The sequence below is a fragment of the Rhagoletis pomonella genome, unplaced genomic scaffold (genome assembly GCF_013731165.1).
Source record: "Rhagoletis pomonella isolate Grant_MI unplaced genomic scaffold, Rhpom_1.0 Rhpom_scaffold_00008, whole genome shotgun sequence".
Classification (NCBI taxonomy): Eukaryota; Metazoa; Arthropoda; class Insecta; order Diptera; family Tephritidae; genus Rhagoletis; species Rhagoletis pomonella.
In genome coordinates this window covers 26,377,899-26,389,656 of record NW_023458562.1, presented here as the reverse complement: position 1 = coordinate 26,389,656, position 11,758 = coordinate 26,377,899, and the positions used below count along the sequence as shown (strand labels likewise).

The 11,758-nt window shown below is 33.4% G+C and overlaps 1 protein-coding gene across 1 annotated transcript in view; it reads right to left on the bottom strand.

The window, feature by feature from the left end:
* The window catches only part of LOC118744545 (protein sine oculis), a 78,188-nt gene that overhangs the window by 64,340 nt on the left and 2,090 nt on the right, over nucleotides 1-11,758 (bottom strand). The window lies entirely within an intron of this gene.

Sequence of the window (11,758 nt, the reverse complement as noted above, 5' to 3'; positions counted from 1 at the left end):
AATCAAAGGCACTTGTATGAAAGTGCGAAGGAAGATGGTAATGTTGCGTGTTTTTTCAATTGCAAGAAATTCGCCTTCGGTTTCGTCTTCATCTCCATATTCAGCCTTGCTTTCACTCTCTTTGTAGCTCGATCGGTTCCTGAGGTATAGACCCAAATTAAAACGACCTAGATATCTAAAGCTTAGTTTCCAGCAGAAGAAATAAATACATATGGGAAAAAAGATGCCCTTCTTCGTTATAATGACCTCTATCTTAACAAAGCTCGTCTCTCGGGGGGGTTGAGGTTTTTTCGATTGTCTGGTTATCAAGTTATCTGGCTAAAAATAATTATTATGTAGTGTATTTTATTGTTGTAAATTGAATAAAAAACATAACCACATAAGCTGAAAAACATGCAAGCGTGAACAACCTCACTATTTGAAATGGCCGTCATTGAGAAAAAATAAAAATAAATTTTCTTTTTGAATTATCACCGTGAAAATGGAAAATTTTTTGGAATAACACATAGGACCATCGGATAGCCCCTTGACGTGAAACGCTCCGTATGCGAGCATTGGTTTCTTGAGAACTGCAAACTAAAAATATTGATAACCGTTTAAGACAACAGGTTTTGTAGTTAATCAACGTACGTTGAGAAACATTTTCTAATAATGCTGCCACCAGTCAAGTTAATTTCAATCCATGAAATGATACTCAATTTGCCTCAAAAACTACTCACCGTATTTGACGGTTTTTTTTCCAAAACTCGTGGTCTGAACATAGGCTACGGCTACTTGTCGATCCACTAGTTGGCGTTTGACTCGAAATACTTTTGAAATCGTATTTATAGTGCAATTTAGCTGAAATTTAAACCTTAAATTGGCCACAGGGGATGAAAAATCATATTTAAAATAAATGTAATCGCTAGATGGCGCTGAAGTCGATGTGTTGGTAAAAATCATTCTTATATATGGCCGGAGAGAATTTTAGAATTTAATGCTCTACAAAAATATGCCTAGATATTTTTTCCCCCCAAACAGTCCCATAGTTATAGCATTCTAAATGAAAAAAATGCATTTTATTTACATGGAAAGTTTCAAATGCCCACTGACACCTTTTAAAATTGAAGTACCAAGTTTTCCAAATGGGAGAATTTTCTTCTCAGTAAATTCATCGGTCCTTTTAAGGCCAAAAATTCGTTAGGTTAGTTTTTTTGATCACCCTCGTGTACATTAAGAAAAAATTTGTATAAAAACTAGACCCACTAGATGGCGCCAGAGTTTATATATATGTGAAAAAGTCTAATTTTTTGCTGGCTATATCTCACACGGATATGTATATGCGCTATAGGTGCTGTTGGTACACAGATACATATTTGAAAAAAGTCCTGTTTCTGTGCGACGGTTGACATTTCAAAAAAGCAAAAATCTATATATAATTACTGTATTCAGGAAAATAGTGCAATGAAACTCTGACGGATTGAACAACTGAATTGACAATATTAATAACCACAGAGCAGACAAGACGACATTTAAAACTGAATAAATTAATATTATTAACACAGATGTTTATAAGTGCTCTACAGTGTCGAACAGGGGCCAAACAGCAGACAGGCAATCTTCAGTCAACAACAGCTAAATTCGAATTTGTATTTGTATGCAAATGAATGAAATGTCTGCAATTACGAATTTCACTAAAATTAAGTCATTAATTTGTAACAAAAAAAAAATAAAACCAACAACAAACCAACGACTAAATAAACTAAAGATTGACACAGTGAGCAATTGAATAACAACAGTCTGCTGTTGCGCGCTTTTAATTGCTGCAACATTCTCGTTCTACGCTCAGTCAAATGCAACACATTGCTTGTCGGTGGCTGCCTGTTGCCCGCCGCCTTTTGCTCCCACATTTGCGCTGGGCGAATGTTTTGCTGCGTTGCGACGGACGCTTCGCTTGGATGCAAAATTGTCAGCAAACATTTTTCAATTTTCACCAAGTCAAATGCAAACGCAGCATATCAATATTATGTGCGTGAATGCAATGAAAAGTCTTTTTCTACACACATACAAGTAAAAACAAAAAGGTTATAGAAAAATGTGCACATTAACTTCTACATGCGTTCTGCCCATTGCGTTTGCTTCTAATTTGTTTGTAATTCCTATAAATGCTTCGTGGCAAACATTTTCTATGCTTATGAATGAGTGGTGCCGAGCGCTGCATTGTTGGGGACAATTTTTTTTGCTGGCATTTAAAAATAGTTTTCATTAAGTTATTTTAGATCTTAGGTTCAGTTGACATGATCGGCACAATCATTAAAGAATATTCGCATATCTTTACATACAAATATTTACTTCATAAAGTCATAAATATCGATAGTTGCGTGTTTGTTATACTCAACAGTTCCTTCGACGCTACTCAGTCCAAGAGTAGTTCTAAAATAGTATTGACCGATGCCAGGTTCATGTTTTTAAAAATTAGTTTAAGGGTATGCCGGCTAGGCGATTCATGCAATGCACAGTTTCTTGGTATTTCATTGCATTTAATATTTCCATGACCCCAAAAAAATTACCACCTGAAACCTTACAAGTTCATTATCACTCATTGAGAAAACCTTCACGCTAGACTCGAAAAATATGGGAAAACCTCTCTTAAAACCCTTAGAACCATTACAATTGCATGAAAAGAGAAGAAATAAAAGAGATTTCAAGATGAATTCCTCCTAAAATTTCTGAGGATCAGATTTTTCCGTATAATTCTCTATATCCATTGGTTATATTTGTTCTGGTGTGGAAATAATTGAGTTGGAGGTAGTCTAAGAAGTTCCTATAGCTAAACAAAGCTTATCGTGACTGATGGGAGTCTAAGCACCCACTGTCTGATTGAATTCCTTACTGAAAAAGCTGCATGAAAAGTTGCGATGAGGTAGAACTATCTCAGTATAATTATGCTCTTCAGCTGTCTGCTTATATGAGCGTAATGGTTTGAAAACCTTAACCTCTCACTTCCATTTCCCTCCTGATGAGGTTCCGGGAATAGGTAGATATAAGGTAGGAGCTGAATGAGACTGGTGGAGTTATTGAAAGGGCCTCGAATATTCCAGAAATGTGATGTGCAGTAGAAGGACTGTAACAGCAATTCTCAACTGTCTTATAAATAAAAAAATTAAAATTAGAAAAACCCATAGAAATAGCAACTTGATTAAGTTTTTATTTTTTTTAGTGGACTAAAGCTCGTGGAGAAGTTCGGCCAAACACTAACATATGTGTAAGCGCCAATCTATTATTATTATTAAATTTGTATATTATTTGGGTATGTATATATATTTTCATTATATTTATTTTTATTATTTACGGCCTTATAACAATTATATTCAAATATTTTAAAGAGCTTGAAGCCGTTTTTAATGAAAATTTTAGTGAAGAAATTAAATTGTGGTTTTTTCACTAAAATTTTCATAAAAAAGGTCTCAAGCTCAATAAAATTGTTGAATATATTTTAATTTTATAATTTTTTTTTTGTTTTTTTTTAGTTGAACTGAAAAAGCGTTACCTTTTTTACTTTGTTTCGATTTGTTTTTCTAAATTCAGTATCTCAATTTTTAGTTTTTAGTTTTCATTTTTTTGTAACTTTTACATTTTTACTTTTTTAAATAATTAGTTTTATTTATTGGTTTTATTTTAATGAATCTTTTCGTTCCTGAGTAAGATTTTTTCAGAATACCGCGGTGTTAATATTTCAAAGTGCGAAAATTTGAAATAAAAAACCGAGAGATTTTATAAAATTGTTTAGTTGGCAACATTTTTATTTTTTTTTCAATTTGGTTTTATATTTTTATAAAAAAAATGTTTACTTGGTTTTGATTTTTTTTGAACTTTTTTTATTTTCTCAGTTTTTCGTATACATTTTTTTAAATATTTTTAGTTTAAACCTTTTTTTAACTTAATTATTTTTATTCTTTTAATTAGTTTCTCAGTTCATGAAATTTTTTCTTCGGAATACCGGCAGTGTGTAACTTTAAAAACGAAAAAATTTAAATAAGAAAAAAACGAAAAAAATTTAATTGATAAAACGATAATTAAATAGGAACTTTATTTGGTTTTTAGTTTTAATTGACAAAAGTTTTGATTTATTTTTATTTTTTTTAATATGATTCAATTTTTGTTGCTTTTCCTTTGTTGAGATATTTAAATCAGAAAAAATTTATTAAAAAATAATAGTTAAATAGGAGTTTTATTTAATTTTTTTTGTTGACTAAACTTATATTTTATTGAGTATGAATATATTTGAGTTTGTCAAATTTTTTTATATTTTTTTAACGGTGAAATAAAAAATAGTTTCCTACTTTACTACTCTTTGATTTATTTTTATTACCTCTCTTTTTAATTTCAATGTTTTGCCTATTAATTTTTTTTTTATATTAGATATTCTATTTAATCTTTTTATAAACTTTTTTTCCAATTTGCTATCTTAATCAGCATCTAAAGCTATAATTATTCATAGTAGTTACATTTTCTTTCTTAAATATTTTTCCCCTACTCAAAATTCATCTGGCACACTGTACTTTCCCACTTTTATGACTTATGACCGTTGCTGTTGTTGTCAATATGCCATAGTCCACTTCCATACATTACTTTTTGCATTTGACGATGCGAAAATTTTTCATTGAAATCCCCCCCTACACATTTCATCTGATAAATTTGACATCAACTGGTGGTACGCATAATTTATGCAAATGCATGTAGGTGTGGGTGTGGGTGTGTGTGTGTAAGTTTGATCGGTCGCATAAAGTGCATACTTGTACATGCGTGAGAATAATGAATGACATAACTGTGAATTTATTAATGAAATGCAGAAAATATGATGAGGAAAAACCAAGAACGAAAAGCAACAACTACAAAAATGAGACATAAAAATTCTACAAGAGAAAAAAATGAAATTGCGCATAAATTACAGCAACAACATTTATGGATATGACTGAGTCGCAATGGCTGCTGGTGGGCGGCAAATTATTATTGCTGCTGCTGTTGTCATTGCCACTACAGTCGATAAATATGATCGGTGGCTGGTGATCTGCTGCACCTGCGGGGGTGCATGGGTGGGAAATGTGCTGAATATGTATATTTTTTGTTGTTGTTTTGTAAGCGATAGCATTGATGGCGTGAAATAGAGAGGCAATTCATAAGTAAACACTAGCACAAGCACATTTTACATATGCACTCGTATATTGGTAAGCAATGCGTTTTACGAGCGCAGTTTGCGGCAGAAAAAGAAATTTTAAAGCAGCTGCTGCTTAAGTGGCCAAAAGATCACCGCAGCGTCACAAAAATGTCTGTGGGTATGTATGCACCTAAGCATACTATTTCCACTTTAGCCTGACACGGGAGGATATTAAATGTTTTTTTTTGCATTAAAAATAGTCATTTTCATGGCAATTAATTGAAATTTATGACAGAAGAGTTGGTTTGGCCAGCATCACGACAGCCAGGCTGGCCACCGTGCGCCACTGTTGCCAACTACTGTAGTTGTTGTAGCTGCTGGGTGGCTGCCTTCCCATCGCTGGTATCTTGTTGGCTGTTAAAGATGCCCGAACTCATCCACCCACCCACCAACGCACGCACACACCCACATAACCATAATTCGTACACATGCCCCACTATATTGAAAATGTTTGCTTGTTGTCTGTCTACTCTTACCAAAATAGAAAAATTGCCTGTTGTCCCATTGGTTATTTTTAGCGAACACAAGCAGTTGGTTTTATTGTTATTTCATTTAAAATGTGTTTATTTTAACTACATAAATAAGTATATTAAATTATAGTTTTTCACGTCACAGCTGCGCGCACATAGCGTTAAACATTTAAAAACGATTTATGATGGGGAAGGGTACGGATTTTGGCGAAGAAAAATGGGCGAAAAGTCAAAAATTTTTGCAAATTTTTAAATAAATAGATTGACGGAGACTATAATCTATCTATAGAATCTATAGAAATTTGTGATCTTAAGGCTTTTATTTAAAAATGCTTAATAGATAATAAGTAAGTTTAAGTTTGCCCAGAAGCCCCATTCAGGCACTAGCATATTAGTTGGGGTATTTACGAGACATTTGGGGGCATAAAAAGTGAGCTTAAGTTCCTAATCGACCTTCAATACAAATTCTTGCGATTGAGCTCACACCATTAGTGCAAAAATGGAGTCTCAGCTGAATCTCACTTTTTGCGCATGAGGCCCATTGTCCTACACTATCTCACGCGTCCCAGTTAGCGCTAGTACCAAAAAAACTAGAACCTTTTGCAGAACAGGCTCATTTCGATTAGGATTTAAGTCTAAGTTTCCATAGTCTTGGCTAAACTAGTGAACAGTTAGCAGTCTACCTATTCGAGATCTTGTTGATCAGACCTAACCTAAGCTATATACAGATATGTCACAAATTTTCTCTCCAACTTAAATTGGGGAAAAGATTTACGGTTAATTTTCTTTAATGTAGTTCCTGCAAGGTTTACAAAAATTGCGCATATTATGCCACACTGTGTGCGCAGGCTAAATATGTTGCAACAGCACTTGTGATAGAGGAGATTTAAAGCTGTGACGTAAATTTTAATGTACGGTCTTCCGCTTGGAAGATACCTGTATCATTTTCCAATTGCAGAGACAGAGCAACACCGCGTTCCTCGGAGTAGACTCCCACACCGCAATCCATCTAGAATCCGTTGGTGTATAGAGATTTAGCCTCTCGCTCGGCCACTCGGTCTCTTCTCCAGTTGGATTAGAATAACACTTGCACATTACAGCTGGCGTCCAAATTGCCTACCACATATCGTCGCTGGAATAATGAAATAGTGTAACATGAAAAGTATAGTTTTGAGAAAAACCAATTGGAAGTTTTTATAAACCATTACAAACCATACAAATACAATTTCGTCTTTCGGGAATAAATTAGTGAGCCAAAGAGATATTTAAGAAAACTAAAGATTTTTCTAATAGATTAAAGGATTGTCTATCCAATGGTGCAATTATCGAATAATAGTGTATGTGGCATTTACACTGTTTCTTTATTCGAGCGACGATATGTAGTCTGTCGTCCTACTTTATTGCATTTAATTTATGATCATCCCATGTCGGCAGTGTCTAGTCGCCCAAAGGCCTGACTCTCTGAGTCTGACCGCCGATTTCATAGACAATTCTTTGAGGTGAAGATCAAAAGGATCTGAGGATAGCATTTAGCGCTTCTGTCGCGCAGGATCTTAGTGCACCTGTTACTCCTGCGCTTGTGCCCTTTGTATGCTTCTTAGTTTGCTGACATTATATTACTTGCTTAGTCCGGGTCACCAGACCAAAGCGCCGTATGCTAGGATTAGTCTAATGATCGCGGTATACATCCACATCACAAGTTTCGGTTTTAGTCCCCAGTTTCTGCTGAAAATTCTTTTGCAAGGGTAGTATGCTAAGTAGGCTTTCTGCCTACGATATCCGACATTGCCAAGATACTTTATTCTGCGGGATAATGAGGAGGTCTTGCCGTCTAGCGACGGTAGTTTGAATTGTGGTATTTTGTTTCTCTTTGTAAATAGGATAAGCTCTGTCTGAGGTATTAATACTAAGCACATGGTTATCTGACCAGAAACTCAGCTTCCTCTGTCATTTAAGTAGGATCTCATTTTGGCTACATATTTTTGTTTTTATGCATTTATATTTTTGAACTGTTTTTAGTGTTAGATATGTAATGTAATGTAATTTTGAGTTAAGTTATGCCATGGTAAATATGTTATGATTTTTTTCCATATAAAAATAGATTTTGGTCATTGAAAAAAATTCTAAAAAATCAACGATAATCTTTAGCGACTTGAAACCTGCACTAAACTTTAGTGGGCTACAAAACTGGATAACCGAAAATTTTCTAAATATTCTAGTAAAATTTTTTTAAATTTTGTTGACAATTTTTTGAAGTTTGTTTAATTTTTTTGAAATTCGTGCAAGCTTTGAAACTTTTATTAATATGGTTTCTGTTATAGATTGAATTATATTTTAAATAAAAATTATCAAAAATAAATACATAAATAAACATAAGGTAAAACAATATCATTTTGAATTTCGGTGCTAATTAGTTGAACGCATCTGTATTCCAGCTCAATTCGGACCCCATTTGGCTTTTGTATCTCTGATTTTGATTTTTAACCGTCGGAATATTTTTTTTTTTTTATGTTTGTAACCGCATAACTTTGGAGCACGTAGTGTCTCAAAGGTGGTCCCATACTAATCTAGTTTAGATCCGATCATTGGATCATGAAAAATTTTTTATATAAGAATTGAAGTCGATTTTGTGTTTTGCTTAAAATTACTTGTTTTCATAATTTTTTATGTTATAGTACTAGTTAATAGAGACGCCCCTGATTTTTTTTTTGTTCAGCCGTTTTTGAGATATCGCTTTTTGAAAATATACAACGTTGCTGACCGACTGATACCATTTTTTTGGTGAAAATTTTCATTTTAAAATACTTGAAATATGAGATAGACAAAATTTTCAGAACCGTATTCCTATAAAATTTCTTGCAAATTTTTAATGTACATATTATGTAAAAAAAAACCTAAAAAAGTGTCGCTCATTCCGCAATTTTTAAGCCTAGCCCAAAAACGGGATAATAATAGTATCTATTTTTTTTTGAATTTTTAAATTAAATTACGTTTATGGCTCAGAAAAATTGTTTTTGGGCCAGAGTTCACGGATACTCCTATTAAATTAATAAGGAAAACCGTGAAAATCGGGACTTAATCGGTACAGTTATGAAAAATCAGGACCCTTATACGTCCCGATTTTTTTTTTTAATATTCAGCGGGAAAATTTTCTTAAAATCGGTACTGTCCCGCCAAAATCGGCACGAACGGTCACCGTACTTACATATATATAAGTACATATACTAAAACTGCGAATATGCATATCGCGTAAAACATTCGCACTTTCTATTGCACATCCACCAATAACCAACGCTAAATATATCGAAAACTCATTAAGCAAGAATTTTAAAAGCTTCTTCATATTTTTGCAAATGCTCACAAATCAAATGATAAAAATCAATTCATACATTTTTTGAACAACTAAGCAGCTTAAGATAAACAAGCAAAGTAGCTAATGAACAAAGCAGAAAGCCTTACAATTAACACGAGCACAACCGGAAAGTAGCAACAACAACAAAACACCTTAAACTCTACGCCAACATATCCGATAAAAATATCAAATTTATGACTGTGGTGTTTATGATTTTTTTTTTTAGTTCGCGCTGCATATCTGCAACACCTTTGATTTGAAAAAATAATAAAACATAAAAATTAAAATTACAATGGTACGTTCATATTTATGTGTGCATGTACAATTCTACAAATGTACTATATTTAAACAACTAAAATGTGTAGCAAGTGCATATTCAGTGCGTCCAATTTTAACTCTTCTATAATTTCTCAAGTAGCACTTATGTATGTAGATGCATATGTTTATGTAAATGAATGTCTTTAATTGATCAGCCATAGCATATTTCTGAAAGCCTGAAAATCTTATAGTTTGCAACTGACGTGAAATTTCAAAATTTTAAATACAAAATTTATAGGCAAAATGTGTTAAGTTGAAGATGGTTTGTACGTATTCAAAAAGCAACAAATCAAAAAACTAAAAAATAGGCAATTTTATGATGCTTAGCAGCAGAAGCAGTCACTTAACAGTTTTCTTTTATATCAACTTAAAAAAAAATTTAATACGCACATATGTGTATGCGTAGTGGAAAAAACTACTGGCTAGATTTTTATATCATTTATATTATTCGGCAGCGCTTTTGTTTGCACCAGGTGTGTTTTTTTTTCTTCTTTTCCACTTTGAAATATTATACGAGTATTTGTGAGTTTTTCTTAAAATAGCAAATATACCTACGATGAGTGATTTTATAAATAACTGGTAAATGTTAGGGTAAAGACTGTTTAATAAGAAATTTTTATGTTTTCTTGTTTTTGATTTGTTATTGGAGGAGATAATAATAGACACTCGCGGCATAGACTAGCAAATCTTAGTTATTAATAATTTTTGTTTAAAATGAAACCCTCAGAAAGGTTCGGTTTAGTTTTTAAACCAGGGACCGAAAATAACCATTATAGAACAAGGTTTCGTTTTTAATTCAGTGTAAAATTGGAATTTTTGATTTATATTTTTTGCGCTCAAATTTAATCGTTATTTTGTGATGTTTATTTTGTTCGATCAAAATAATCGTTATTTTTATTTTTATTTTTTTTTTTTGATAAATTTTGACCGTTATAATGAAAGCTGCATTTTTATGACCGATTTTTATGATCCAAAATATTAAATCTAAAACTAACGGTTATGAAATGATCAAAAAAAATAAAAATCAAAAGTAATGATCAAAAATTTATCGAAAAAATAAAAATTCAAACATAGCGATCAATCTTTATCGAAAAAAATATATGTATATCATAAAATAGTTTTTATGATTAAATTATGAAGTTCAAAACAGAAATATCTTAAATTTAGAAGTCAGCTTATAGTCAAAATGTAAATTTGTTTTTTATTAATTTCAAGTATACTCCGATTTATGTATTTTCCCCCCATTTCTCTGTCATCCATTTCTTGAAAAGTATAGTTCATTTTAAGCTAAACTAGTTTCGATTATCCAAGTCCCGAATATCCGCTATCGCTGTAAAGAGAAGTTACGCCCAGAAAAGTCATGTGTTGAGAAAAATCATATTTAGTTGACGTAACTAAACTCTTTTCGCAGTGTAATTTTGGAAAAAGTAAACGACGTTTCAGGATTTATATGTCAGAAGTGGCTTGGTCCTGACCAGCTCGGATGAATGGGACTCTACTGTATTATTTATTAAAATCGATGGAAAATTAGTTGGGTTAGTCTAGACTGGCTAAGCAATGTACTCGTTTCACGCAGAGACTAAGGTCCATAGCATTACCACTAGAACTAGAACTAAGTACATATGACCAGTCAACTTATCTAATCCGTGGCATCATGCGCAGCTTTGGAATAGACAGCAGCTTTCTTGGTTAGCTGGGAAACATTTTTGTGTCCTCTGTTTGTGGTGACTCCAAGGGATGATTCACAGTCCCTCCCTCCTTTCTTAGCGAGTCTGTCTGCCTCCGCCTTGCCAATGACGCCAGTGTATCCAGAGATCCAATACAAATGTAGTATGTCCACCCCCATCTCTGTTTGTGATTGAGCCATGGTTGCTCTGCACTTCACCATATATTTTGGGGAAGGCTCTGGCATATTAATGCCTTTCTAGCAGCCTGACTGCCATTATAGATATCACTCTTCCATTTATCCGGCGACCTTTGAAATGATCTATTGTGCGTGACCCCCCGCCTTATAGGGGAAGGCTTTTAATGTAGCCTTGTACTTTCAAGGGCGTTATGTTCCAAATTTCAAATGGATTAAGTGTAGCACCACCCAAGTGAGCTAGTCTGCGCCTAGAAAGAGCGTCACATTCACATTCCTCGTCCAGCTCACAGAAGCGACAGACATTTGTTTCTGAAATATTCATTTTGCTGAGATGATAGCGAAGGGAGCAATGTCCCATATAGTACCCAGTGAGAGTTTTTGGGTCTCCTCTGTCTAAGTTGAGCACTTTTTTTGAAGTTTCGTTTGAATATATCGACGATGTGCCTCTTCTAAAGCATTCTCTGCCACAAATTTCTATTGCATGAATCTGCGCTTGAAAGGCCAGACCCAGTTTTACGATTATCAAGTTTAAATCCATCTGTGTACCAAACCTCTCC